The 14,627-nt window shown below is 34.8% G+C and overlaps 1 long non-coding RNA gene across 1 annotated transcript in view; it reads right to left on the minus strand.

Annotated features, from left to right (window-relative positions):
- Positions 1–14,379, minus strand: part of LOC121480739 — a 35,631-nt gene extending 21,252 nt beyond the window's left edge. The window contains exons 1-2 of the long non-coding RNA XR_005985094.1: positions 14,229–14,379; positions 10,631–10,713 (exon numbers count right to left, since the gene is read on the minus strand). This is a non-coding gene — a long non-coding RNA (uncharacterized LOC121480739). The remainder of the gene's footprint in view (positions 1–10,630; positions 10,714–14,228) is intronic.
- Between the last annotated feature and the right edge of the window lie 248 nt (positions 14,380–14,627).

Consider the following 14,627-nt stretch of genomic DNA (forward strand, 5'->3'; position numbering starts at 1 on the left):
AAAAAAGCATCATGAAGGGAATAGCAAGTAATCAGCAGAAAAATTAAGAAGTGAAAGGGAACATATGGAGATTTGACCAAAACCAAATTCTATGTTTAAATTCAGAATTAGTCCAGAACGTCCTTTGCAAATTCAGTTGACAATTCAGGTGCTTAGATTAGAGTGAAAGGTATCAGTATAAACACAAGTTCACAAATGTCTACCTGTTGCAAAGCTGGTTCTCGACAAACACTGACGTAATGATTAAACAAGTTTAGGATTCCACCAAGATCTATTTAGCTAAAAGACTTGGCAACCGCCTTGGAAAAAAAGATATCCTAAAAGAGGTAGGAAGGTTTGAGTAGAATGTAATGACCTTTATTGAAACACTGGAGACGAAGATCCATGGGGATGTATCTGATCCTTAAGCAAAAAAGAGCTGCAAATAGAAACAAAAGGTGTCTTCCTTCTCTCTGATGTCAGAGAAATAAGAAAATACTTCTTTGGGTCTAATGCTAAGCAAGTGAAGTGAAAGAGAAGAATTATTCTCACTGTAGTGAGAGTAGTGTGTAACTCTTATATGCCACCAGCACCAGAGCACAGAATGCAAATTTGGTATGGACTGGAGGGTGTAGCAACTTCTACAGAGAAACTCAGAGTACTGGGGTTTCTTCTTGTTGGGGGAAACAACATTCCTGATGCAGATAACCAGCACTGTGTATACTGGGTGATTTAGAGGTTTTAATGTAGGTGAAAGTGCCTGGCACATAGTAAAGCTCAATAAATACCAACATATTTTTCTCTTTCAAGACAGAGTCCCTTAGTAATCTCATTACTTTGTTTCATGGCTTTAAACACTATCTATAACCTGAGGATTTACGATAAATTTTGAAAGTGAAATAGTGAAATTAACAGAATTTGCCTGGATTGGCCATGGAAGTGGGTAAACAAAGGGAGAAGTTAAGATGTTTAAGGTTGTTGTTTTTTTTTTTTTTTTTCCCCTGAACAAGGGAAAGAATGGAATAGTCACTTACTGAAAGAAGGGGGAGAGGCATGGATCTGTAGTTGTTAAGGGTAGGAGGTGAGAACAAGATTTCTGATTGGAATAGACAGTAGACGATCGACTATTGTAAAGTCAAGCTGGATAACCATCAAGGCTAAATACAACTTGGGCGGTCATCAAGTATGAGAATTTATGAAATCACCAAAGAAGAATATGTTGATACAAAGTGAAAAAAGTTCTCAAAGTCTGAGCTATAGGACACGCAAAGTTTTAGAGATCTGAGAGATGAGAAGAAATCGGCAAAAATGAGCAATGGCATCAAAAAAATAAAAATTTAAAAAATTTTAAAAAAACCAACAACAACAGGACCATGCACTGTACTAGAAGCAAAGTAGGAGAAAGTGAGTAGTAACCTCTGACAAATGCTGCTCATAGCCTGAGAGGATTCCTCAGAATCAGTCGTTGATGTTAGCAAGGTAAGCAATCACTGGTGACACCAATAAGCAGGTCACAGCAGCTACACTGTGCATTTATTCAAATGAGAAAAAAAAAATACTGCTTCTCTTTGGAAGCATATGGACCCAAGTGCATGGTTTGGTGAGTAGAATACACGCTAGATTGCATCCTCCACATGCTAGGTACCCCTGAGTAATGAGAACACACAGAACTATACGCTGCACCAGTGTAGACAAGGATCATTTCAGTGATACGTAGGGTGTGAGAAAATGATTGGGGTTGGTTGAAGAGAGAATATAATAAACTGGAAACACAAATATGAAAGACTTATTAAGGGAATTGTGCTTTAAAAGGGGGAGAAATAAAAAAAATAAAAATAAATAAAAGGGGGAGAAATAGGGCAGTAACTGGAGAAATAGGGCAGTAGCTGGAGTAGAGGTATCAAGTGAAGATTTTATTTTTAAGTTTTTTTTAGCAGATGCTATCAGTGACACACCCATATAGGGGCACTCTTTTCTCTTGCACTTTCATTTTTCCTAGACACATGGATGGCTTTTTATTACATTTGCCTCTCCTGCCTGAGGGATTTTACTCACTGCAGAAACAGTCAGGTGGGATGGGCTGAAGTACATTAACTAATGTACCCCCACCCCCACCAGAGTACATTAGTTAACCCCTGTGGATGGGAGATGGTAAGTAAATATTCTGGTGTCCTAAATTCTTATTTTAGGACCAATGTTCAAACTCAGGGATCTTCTGAGTTTGTTTGTTTGTTTGTTTGTTTAATAATCTGTTATGTTTTGTAGTAGAGCAAATCAATATCACCTATAGTACCTGGAATATAGCTGTGATTCCAGAATTCTTTTTTCTCCATTCCAATATGCATAGAATATCATAAACAGTTTGCTTTCACCTGGTAAGAACAGGATTAGATCATTCTGCGTAAGGGATGCATGAAATTTTGTGCCAGGCTCCATTTAGTTTACAAGGATTTGGCTCTTCACCATCCTACTGGATATTTTTACACAATCACCAATAGAACCTGGAGAGCGGGAGACAGTAAGCACTTGGGTGCCTTTGAAACACTAATAGATGGAAGATAAACCCTAATGAATGAATGTAGATAAACCCCATCATAAAGCAGGTACCTTCCATCTCAGCGATGTATCTGTGGACATAGTAATCTGAGTCAGTTGAAAACTTTTCCTCCCAAAAGGAACATCTTTAACTGATACAAAATAACTTTATAACTCATTGTTTTTCGATATATATCTTTTTTTACTAATACAAATAGGGGCTTTGAGAGTTTTAAAGTTTATTAATAATAATTAATATTTAATGGCATAAATTAACATAAATACCTTGACAATTTAAAAGCCCATGTTTTTATTTTATTTTATAGTAAAGTAGATTCTGAAAAATGGAGTTTCCTTAAAGGATATACACATAGCCAGGTAAAAACATAACACTGAAATATTAATTATATATTGTACTAATAACAAATGAGTCACTTTTTTTCTAAAATATAAGATGTTAAGACTTTAAAATATTAAAGGTATAATTTTTATGTTATTAGACAAAACTTAGATTTTTATCGCTAATGAAAACATCAATGTTTATGTAGAGAAGTTAAGCTCTCCCAGTTTTTGCATCACCATATTAGACTAATTTTAAGTGTAGTTTATAAAGAAACATATTATGATATAGCAGCATCAAGGAAGGGTAAACCACTTTCATATATGAAAGTTTCATAAATCAAACCTTCCTGAAAACAATAAATCCTTAATTTTGTTCTGAACATAAATCTTTCTCTTCATTTGTTGTATAAGAAATTTTCATCTGATTCTTCTCTGTTACTCTGGGAAATTTAACTGTTTTCACTTTCAAAGAATAAAGAATATAATTATCCACTCAGTTAAAATATAAAAGTATATTAACAGAATAACTGAAGATTTGTCCTTGATGCTTAATATCCACACATTGTAATTTATTGTTAGCAATTTGCTTCTAATAAGTTGTACTCCACTTATCAGAAACATTGTTTGATAAAGTTTTAAGTTATAAGTAATATGTGCCAATTATGTAAGTATATACCAGAACTTAGAACAAGTTAAAAGGAAAGGAAATCTAATAATATCCATATGATATGGATATCATGGCTTAATATAATATACATATCTATTGGTACGTAAGTATAAACTAGTTTTACAATATATGATACAAAAATCTGTGGGTTTTACTACAAAACTGTGTGGGAAATAGGTGTTAATTATATTTATTCTTTTTCTCTACCTCAGTAGCTTCAAAGGAGATATGATTTTAACTTTGTCTGAATATTTGAATATTATTGTATTTACCACCTTTACATGTGGATAAACAATTAATGATGAACAGATTACTTTTATTATTGAAAATCTGAAAATGTTCATAATATCTTTATTGTTTCAAGTTTTGGGAACTCAATTATTTGTATTTGCAAAATAACTTACACCTCTATCAAAAATTTTTGTCGAGCATGAAAATTGCTGAAAAAGAGATTTCCCATTTATAGCTAAAAATATGCTCCATCTATCTTTATCATAAGAAAAAATGTTAAGATGTATCTGAAGGCATCTTTTCATTTGGTCAAAATGCATAAGCATCTAAGCCTCAACTTGGAATAAATTTAGGTAATATTCCAGGAGATTGTACTCTTCCATTTGTATCTGTTTGCCTGTGGGTAGAGGGAAAAACCTGTCTCAGTAACTGCCCCTTACACTTCAATTAAGTTTATATTGTCCTTGGGCGGGGGTGGGGGTGAATGGGTGACGGGCACTGAGGGGGGCACTTGATGGGATGAGCACTGGGTGTAATTCTGTATGTTGGCAAATTGAACACTAATAAAAAATAAATTTATTATTAAAAAAAAGTTTATATTGTCCTCACTGAAGCTGAAATCCTAGTCTGGGTGTTTTTCAGCAATCACATTTTGGCTATGAAAACAAGAGGAGTGAAAATATTTCAAGCTTCCTCAAGTCCCAGATAACATGATTTTTCTTAACTAAAAATATGGGGAGCTTTTCAGGTCAGTTGGGTAAATACCTAGGAGATGGACTGCTAGATGTCGTGGTAAACTACCAAACTCTCTTCCAAGGTTGTGGAAGAGCCTGTGGTATGTTGCTCTCCCACCAACAATGAATGGCAGTTCCTATTGCTTTACCAGTAACTGTTACAGTCAGTTTGGGAGATTTTAGATATTTTGATAGGTGTGTAGTAGTGTCTTATTGTTTTAATTTGCAATTCCGTAGTTGGTAAACAATGAGGAGCATGTTTTCATATACTTATTCGCCATCTATGTATCCTTGATGAGGTGTCTATTCAGATCTTTCACCCATTTGTTAATCAGATTTTTTTTTTATTGTTTAGTTTTAAGAGCTCTTTGTATATTTTAGGTACAAGCTCTTTATTATGTATGTTTTCAAATATTTTCTCTCAACCTGAGTTTGATCTTTCATTCTCTTCATAGGGTTTTACTATAGAGCAGAAGTTTTACATTTCAGTCAAGTCCAAGCTTGGAGATGACAAACTAGCAACCAGAAATCTAAGACTATTTATATTAATGTTATATTCTTCTAAGTTACTGAGTAGTTCTATTATGTGTGTTCGGTTTAGCATTGATCTCCTTTTATTTTCTAGTTATACAATCATATCATCCGAAAATAGTTTCACTACTTTTCTGGTGCTGATTCTTCTCATTCTGTTCTCTGATGGTATTGACTAATGAACCTAAAACAACTGAGTAGTAGAGGAGACAGTGGACACCCTTGTCTTGTCTGTGCACACTTACTCATTAACAACTCCTCAACTTGCTACATTATCTAGTTGACATCAATTTTTTTCTCTACTCACAGAGTATAGTAGCTAATATTATCATTTCTTATTATCTTATTTTTTTACTATTCTCTCAAATATAAAGAGAAAAATAATTATACTCTCTGGCAAATTATAATCACTGTGTTGTGTAAGGTACCTCCCCTTGTTCTATTTCTTATTTTTAAAATCTCACACTTCATTCTCCTTTCTATTCTCCCAGGTGCAAAAATTCTACTGTATTAAATACATATCCTTCTATATGTCCACTTAAAAAACAGGATAGGATGTTTTGTGAGAATGTTTTAAATGAACAGAAAGTGTCTTTTGTGAAGACTACATTCTGTCTCTTACTTTATTCATTAAGTATTGTGTTCCTAGAAGTTGTTGGCTCTACTGAGTTCACAACTAGCTTGCTGCTTCTAATTTTTTAGGGATCCATAGCATAAATCACTATATTTTATTTATATAGTTTCCATTTAGGTACATAATTCCACTTAGGTACATAAAGATCTCTTTTAACTCCCTCACTTCATTATACTTGGCTTTTTATGGCCCTGTTTGTGATATGTACAGCCAGGTATGAAATGAATGTATACAGAGTATAAATATAAATATTTTGACAACGTATGGAAGTGTTACACATTAGAATGGCCGAAGCAATGTAAACTTCCACAAACAGTGCATGAGCAGTCCAGTATTCCAAAATTCTTACTACTACTTGGTACTTTGCAACTTTATAATGTTTTTTAACCCAATGACTATAAGCAGATATCACCTTTTTAAACACTTGAATTTCTCTAATTATTTATGAGTTTAAATATTCATATTTGTGTTTCCCTTTCTATGAATTACTTGTTTGTATCTTTGCTCATTTTTTTTTGTCTCTGTTGGATTTTTTGTCCTTTATTTGTTGATTTTCTAGTGCTCCTACTGTATTCTAAAGATCTACTCATTACTGGTTTAATACAATGAGAGTGTTCTCTTTCAATTATTTTTATCCATTATCTCTGTCCATAGTGCTTTTGTTAAACCCAAGTCCCTAATTTTGGTGAGAGCAAACTTATCTATTTTTTTATCTTATTGTTGTTGCCGCAGGATTCTTAATTAATTCTTGTTCGGTAAATTTTATTTGCTATATATTGTTAAATGTCACACTGTGGTGAAATTTAAGTCCTCTGAAGCTCCGTGATGTTTTTATAATTCGTAGGTAAATTCATCAAGATTTGTTATTTAAAATTTCTACTCTCCTCATTTGCATTTTTTTTTGTCTGACTCAAGTGGATCTTTTAAGAATTTCCTAAGTATGGATCATCAGGGTAAGCTTCCTTTAAAAATGGTCTATCTAACAATATATCAAGGCCTCTGAACTGTCTTTTCATCCTATCAGTGTACAGTGATGGGGTATCTAAGATTGATCAACTGATTCATTATTTCTTATTTCAACCATGACTAATCTAATCTAGCTTCTACCCCAGATATAAATTTGGTTTCCAAGTTTTGACATTCTTTTTCATATTTCTCTTTCCTTCCTTCCTTCCTTCTTTTCTTTTTTTCTCCTGCCCGACGATGATGGTTAATTCTACAAGCCAACCTGCCTAGACCACAATACTCAGATATTTGGTCAAACAGTATTCTAGATGTTAAGTGAAGGTATTTTTTTGGAGAGATAGATGTACAGATATGTGTATATATAAAAAGAGAGATGTAAAGATGCATATATCCTATCAGTTCTATTTCTCTGTAAAACTCTGAATAATATACTCATTTTCATCATATGTTTAGTGGACATTACATTTCTATTTAATTATTTGGTAATCCTAAACATATTTAGAATTTCTCCAGAGGGACGCCTGGGTGGCTCAGTGGTTGAGCACCTGCCTTCAGCTCAGGGTGTGATCCCGGGGTCCTGAGATCAAGTCCTACCTCAGGCTCTCTGTGGGGAGCCTGCTTCTCCCTCTGCCTATGTCTCTGCCTCTCTGTGTCTCTCATGAATAAATAAATAAATCCTAAAAACATTAAAAATAAAAATAAAATGAAATTTTTTCAGAGGTTCTATTATTGTAGTTTTATCTAGAATAGATTCATTTTTATGTTTGTTCTTTTTTTATTTGCATTTCTTAGAACTACACTTCTTCATGCATTTTGAAAATGTTGGTACTTTTTATTTGAAGTTCTTTGTAATTCTTTCTTTCATTTTCTTTTTTTTTTTTTTTTATTTATTTATTTATGATACTCACAGAGAGAGAGAGAGAGAGATGCAGAGACACAGGCAGAGGGAGAAGCAGGCTCCATGCACCGGGAGCCCGACGTGGGATTCGATCCCGGGTCTCCAGGATCGCGCCCTGGGCCAAAGGCAGGCGCCAAACCGCTGCGCCACCCAGGGATCCCTCTCTTTTATTTTCTAATCTGCTTCTATCCTATCCATTTTGGAATTGCTCCCACTTAATTCCTTGAGTCCTCAGTCCAAAACAAGATTTTATATCAAAATTCCAGACCCACAATGATATTGGGGATATAACAGATTACCACCAGGACAGTAGGTATCTAGATACCAGGACCTTGTCAACTAGCCTCCTCTAAGGCGAGAGTACCTTTATATGCAGACATGGCCCCCAGGCAATGTTATTATTTGTTTGTTTCTCCTCCTCATTCATGCTTTTCAGCAGTGATCTTATCTCTAACACCCTCCCCCACCACTACTCCCCCACACACACACACACACAGGAGTGAAGTTAGTTGCAATTAGCCTATAAAATTCAAATAGTCATTTGCCTTTGCCTGCTTAAAGACTTGCCATGGAAGCCCATGTTTGAGCTTTTCCCTAAATTCTCTCCATTTCTTTTCTATAGTTCACATAAATAATTTATTGCATGTACCACCATAGGATAGATTTCACAATTCTTTACATAGATACATTCAAAAAATTAAAATATGAAATAAACACTACTGAAAGACTCAAAGTGAAAAAAAAAACAATTGAATAGTGAATGAGTAGGCAAACAAATATTATATTTACATGTTACAGTTAAGAGAGAAGGGTAGAATTTAGTAGGTAAGAAAGATCATAATTTGACAGCTAAGTAGGATAGCTAGATCGGATGCGATATGTTTGATCATCTTACGAGTTTAGGGAAGACTTGGTGCAGAATGTGGGATTTTAAGAGCTTCATGAAAAGAGGAAATAAGCTGAGTATGCTAGCAACACAAAAGATTCCTTTTACCACATTATTTCATATATTATTAGTATTTACCTCTCAGTTATATAGTAGTTTGCCTAATGATGTGCTCTTTTTTGCTTAGGTGAGCACTTCTGAAGTTTCAAAGTCTTTACGATATTTTGACAAAAGAAAAAAAAAAAGCCTCTTTTAACTCTAAATTGTTTTTTTTTCCCCATTCTTCTTTCCTTCTCTCTGGGAGAAAAACTAAAGAACATATTTACTGTTATCCTTTTTATCAGGAGGAAACTTACATACCCTAGAGGAAAACACAATTGATGTAATTCACTCCCTTGAAACTTATGGTGTGAAAAAATGTTAAGAAGGATACATTAGGTACATGGTTAAATTGGTCTGGGCTACTTGATTTTAAGAGAGAAAAAAGTCCTATATATATATATATATATATATATATATATATATATATATACACACACACACATTTATATATATATTTTATATATATTTATAATATATACTTATATATTCATATATATTAGTATCAATATATATTATATATTACATTATATATTATTAGTATTATATATATATAGGTATTATATATATTTTTTGGTATTATTTGGTATTATTTTGGCAATAGTTGGATTAAAAAGCTTCCCAGGTGATAGTTCTCAAATGGGCTGGACCGGAGGGTTGTAAAGAACTCTTAAACCATGAAATTCTATGACACATTACAGCGCTGCATTGTGGTGGAGAGAACAAGGAACTTTATGTCACAGCGTATGGAGAACCTGCTCTATATCCAGCCGGTCTTCTATTCATTGTATGAGCTTAATGTCCAAGCGTCTCAGTCTCAGCAATGCTGCTTGTCTGTTGGGATAGTATACTGAGAGAACAAATACAAAGTACACACTAGAATTCTATTTCTACCCTTTGTGAAATAAGTGCTAACTAGAGAAGACTTTAGATAATTGTGGTATTTTTGACATATTGAAATATAATCTTAAGGTAGTGAAACACAGTCATCTCCCTGATTAATCAGGTAATGGAAAACACACAGTTCCTTGACCTCTCTCAACAACAGCACTACCTTCAAGGAATTACCTTCAAGGATTATTCTAAATAGTGTATTTCCACTTCCTTCCTTCTTTGGTAGTAGCTCAACTTTGAAACTAACAATGGTCTTATTATCATTAACATTACCACTTCCAGGTTCTTGCAATTTTTATTACTGAATCAATCAATTCCACATCATACAATCTGAGAATTAATAAAGAAAATTTAAAATATAGCTATATTTTATGGACTAGTTTCCTTGAGAAATATCTATTGTCGCTGTTGTTCTTCAAGATCTTGCAGCTAGAGTCTAAAATTAGGTGGCTGATTTATTCATCTCCTTTGGTTTGATGTCCAGTGGCATATCTGCTTATCAGCACAGCATTTATCCTCACTGACAACACTGAATAGTCATTGGCATGTCACTTTATGGGTTTAAAAAAATAAAAATGTGTGGTCTGATTAAAGTCACAGAAACTGTGCTGAATAACAGAGACACAAGGACCATATCATTATATGATATCAAAACAGCTTTCTCTAGCAATATAAGAAATCTTCCCAGATATCCTTTTATAAGAATTGGTACAGTTCTTGTATATTAGACTAAAATTTCAGTCAATGCATTTTATTTTTAAGCTTCAAACGGAATGGTGCTTTAGTTGTCATTTAAATGATCAGAATCAGTGAAAGGAATAGACTGGGCTGCTTCCAGTGACAAAACCCTCAAAAACCTTTGTAAAGAAATGTTCTGAACTAGCAAAAAATGCATTATCAGATCACAGAAGCAAAACAAAATTTAAGAGACATTGTGTTTTGACAATAATGCTATCATTTAATTTAATTCTCAGAAACATGCACTATTATCCCCACTTCCACAGATGAGGAAACTGAGACACAGAAAGGCTTAGTAAACCACTAAGGACCAATCCAGCACTAACTGCTGTAGCTGGGATTCAAACTCACACAATGTGTCTCTGGAATCCATCGTTTTAACCTCCATCCAGTCTCATATCTACATCACAAAACTGAGGCCACAAAAAAGACATACAAGCACCTCCCAAGCTCTCTGGCACATAATAATGTTTAGTGAATCTGAATCTAAACTTACCTTACGATACATGAGAATTAAGGCCTCTTTCAATGGATATACTCTTCTACCATGGAGATTTTGTGACCAAGACTTCATAGTTTCTGAAAATAATTAGGAGAAATTCGTTGTTGGAAAGATAAGTCCTTGAAGTATTCTAGTTTCTGGTCTGACATGTAAGCAGCATGGAAGTCATTACTCATGTCCTGACATGAGAAAAGATGAACAAAATTCAACAACTCTCCTTAGACTCAGAATTAAAGTCACAGGGCAAATTACTGCCCCAAGTCTGGAAGACCGACTAGCGCATTCAGAGTATCACAGTTTCCCAGAAGAGAAGCCCAGGAGCAATAGCTTGCAGCTGAAGCCAACATCAGCAGGCCGACGGCTGTGGAACGTAATTGATAAATTGTTGTAGGCTCAGGGGAGACTAGCTCAGGAATTAAAAACTCCGAAGAAACCCAATAGTAGGGGATCCCCACATTCTTGTGAGTTTCACCTCCAGGAAACCCATTATTCTTACTGTGAAAACTAGAGAAAAATCTCTTTGTACTTCAGGAAGGAGGAGAGGAAAAGTAACCATTTTGAAATATATTCAGAGCTCTCCACTCTTCTTAACAAGGCCTACCCTTGAGAAAACTTGTTTACCAAAGATTAACCAACCTGAGGGAAGAGAAATACCCAATTCAGGCTCATTTGAAGCCTGATCATAGCTAATCATAGGCCTAGAGCACACAATCCTTCCCTCACACATTACCACAGCATCAAAAGAACCCCAGGATGATATGAAGGATTGCGACTAGAAGACCTATATGCCTCAGACTCTAAGGAATCACCAGGAAAATTCTAAGACAACAGAAGAGTCAGAAACAAGGACACTAGAAGAAATTGTAGGGTCTGACAATACAACTACAGCAAACAATAAACGTGTCCTAACTCCTATACGGATAAAAGCAAACAACTACAAAAACTCACACTAAAGACCTACTTCAATTCCTCTTACCTGCTAATACAGTTACAAATATGGTAGATAATACTCTCATTATATCAATAATCCCTTTAATGTGGGTGATCTAAATATACTAATTAAAAGACAGAGACTGTCTAAGTGAATTAACAAAACAAGACCCACCTATAAATTGTCTACAAGAAAGATAAGTGGTTGAACTCAAGACACATGTTCTTCAAGTAAAATGTATTAATCCTTCTTAATGCTGACCTTTCCTCTCATAAATTATTTCAGTGTTTTTACATCTAGTGTATCTCTTAAAGTATGTTACTTTGCAAATAACAGAAACTCAGCTTCAACTGATTTAAAGAGAAGAAAGGAAAAATTTAGATCATGTAATTCATTTGTTGAAAATCTCAGGTCTGGGCTCAACTTGGAGCTCAAAGTATATCACCACAACCTGGTTTCTCTATTTCTTCAATGCATTTCCTCTACCTGCTTCCACTCTCAGATGGGTTTCAAGATGGCTACTGGAAGTCCCCAGATTTTAAGGCTAATCAAAATAAGGAGATTTTTTTCCCCATCATTTGGAACCAAACTCAATTTGTTTTATTGTTCTAATGGGCTTCCATGGCCATCCTAAGCCCACCATAGTGGTGTGAACTATGAAACGTTCTGTGTGGATCCGGGTGTATGTGAAGTAAAAGCCAATGAAAACATGTGAGATAAAAAAAGAGTAATGTGTTATCTCTTGGAGGAAAAACAGAGAGAGTTACCAGGACATGCCCTCATGTGTAGTTGAACTAAAATACCAGTGGGGATTTTTTACACTGTACTCAAATAACTTGCTCATTATTCTTTCTGTGTAGTTTCTGATATATTGCTGGAAAAATGAACTAATATACATGAAACCATACTGAACTGAAAGAAATGAACTCAAAAAAAAAAAAAAAGAAAGAAAGAAATGAACTGAAATAAATCGAAGAGGTGAGTAGTAACAATTCCTCCCTACTGGTTGATTCTGTAGGGAGTAGCACTAGGAAAGAGAACAAAAATAAACTCATCTTTCATCCTATTCTTCAGTGCCTAATAGCAATAGTTTAAACACCAACAAGTGGGATACCTGGGTGGCTCAGCGATTGAGCGTCTGTCTTCCACTCAGGGCATGATCCTGGGGTCCTGCAGGGAGCCTTCTTCTCCCTCTGCCTATGTCTCTGACTCTCTCTGTGTCTCTCTCGAGAATAAATAAATAAAAACCTTTAAAAAATAGACACCAACAAATAACTATCATAGGAGGTAGGAAAATGTCTTTTCCTAGTATATCTGATTTTAAAGTTAACAAACGAATAAGAATTTTTGGTCATTCGTTTTTGAGCATTTGTCATAATGCTACCACTTTAATAGACCTTTTGCAAAGAAAATACATAGAGGAACAATTATAAGTTCTTTAGAAACATCTCTTGACATTTTTAGGATGAGATTCAAATCAGGTTCACCATCTTCCCCATTTAGGCATGACCTTTTCATTTTGAGAGATTATATCATATAGGTTACTGTACTTCAGGGATAGCTAATTAAAATGTCTCACAAAAAAAGCACAAAAATAGGAAGAAAAAGAGAAAAAAATAAATGAAAGACCAACACATATTTTGTCTTCTGCATTTTTCCAGTCAAACTAATCACTATCACGCAAGGTCTTTCCCTGCTCCTGAAATGAAGTATAATCATACCTTACATATTGGACATCGAGTCACATGATGTAGGAAGATGTATGTTACAATAAACACACCAGAGAGATACTCTAAATCAGAATAAGAGCCCAATGTATTTGGAAAAATAACTATCTTGCTTAAAGACTGAATTTTTCAAACATTTGTAAGTCTTAAAAAAGTTAGGACTTTACTCTCAAAGAGCCATGCTGCCGAAAATGAAAAACAAACCAAATCCATGAGTTGGAAACATTTTGAGAAGAAAATTATTAATGAAGTCAGAAGTTAAGTCAATTACACTTCCATTGTCATTCGTAATCATTTGTTTAATATGAAGCATTTTTAATTTATTAATGACATTACCAAATGTTTTTTTAAAAAACACTAACTATACAGTTTTGCATTTCTTAAAAGATTCCAGTTATGGTGAACTTCATTTCATAATGTCGGTTTTAGCGAGCATAACTAGGCTTGGTAACAACCTTACTTTATAATAGAACTATAAATAGTGCCAAAGCTATTTTATTAATTTTTTTCTGGTTTCCAAACAAGCCCTATCTCTAACTAAAATATCCATTTTGATGATCTAAAATTACAAAAATCAGTGAGTAGGCACCTAAACTTTATCCATGTTCTACAAAAACCCCCAACTAGGTTGCAAATGCAGGTCAAAATTTACAGCCCTCAGTGTTTGCTATGTGGCTGGTCATGGGATATCACAATTACGTGTTCTGCAGAGGCCACTGCATGGCGCCTGCATCTGCTCCTCTAGTACCTTCTCTCCCCACCAGACAGCCTGACCTCCGACCTTCCATCTCCCCGGGAAAACAAAACATTAGGATAGCTATCTTAGTTCAGACCCTTATAACAACAGCGAAAAGAAACCACAGACTGGGTGGCTTAAGCAACAATAATTTATTTCTCACAGTTCTAGAGGCTGGGAAGTTAAAACTCAACTTACCAGCAGATTCTGTGTCTGGTGAGGGCCCACTTCCTGATTCATAGTCAGGTGGAGGTTTTTTGGTTTTGATTTTTCTTTGTCTTTCTATGTTCTCACATGGCAGAAGGGATATGAGGACTCCTGGGTCTGTTTCTTAAGTGCACTAATCCCATTCCTAAAGGCTCCACTCCATGACTCATCACCTCCCAAAGGCCCTATTGCCTAATATCATCACATTGAGTTAGGATTTCAACATATGAATTTGGGGGGTTCACAAACATTCAGTCCATAACAGTCAACAACTCCCTAGTTTATGTGTCTGACTCTGTTTTATGCAGGTGAGATGGAATCATGTTCCAGGAGCATAGTTACAGGGACTCCAGTATTACTGGAGGAGGAGCAGAGAGTATTCAAAGAAAA

Source organism: Vulpes lagopus, chromosome 22 (genome assembly GCF_018345385.1).
Source record: "Vulpes lagopus strain Blue_001 chromosome 22, ASM1834538v1, whole genome shotgun sequence".
Taxonomy (NCBI): Eukaryota; Metazoa; Chordata; class Mammalia; order Carnivora; family Canidae; genus Vulpes; species Vulpes lagopus.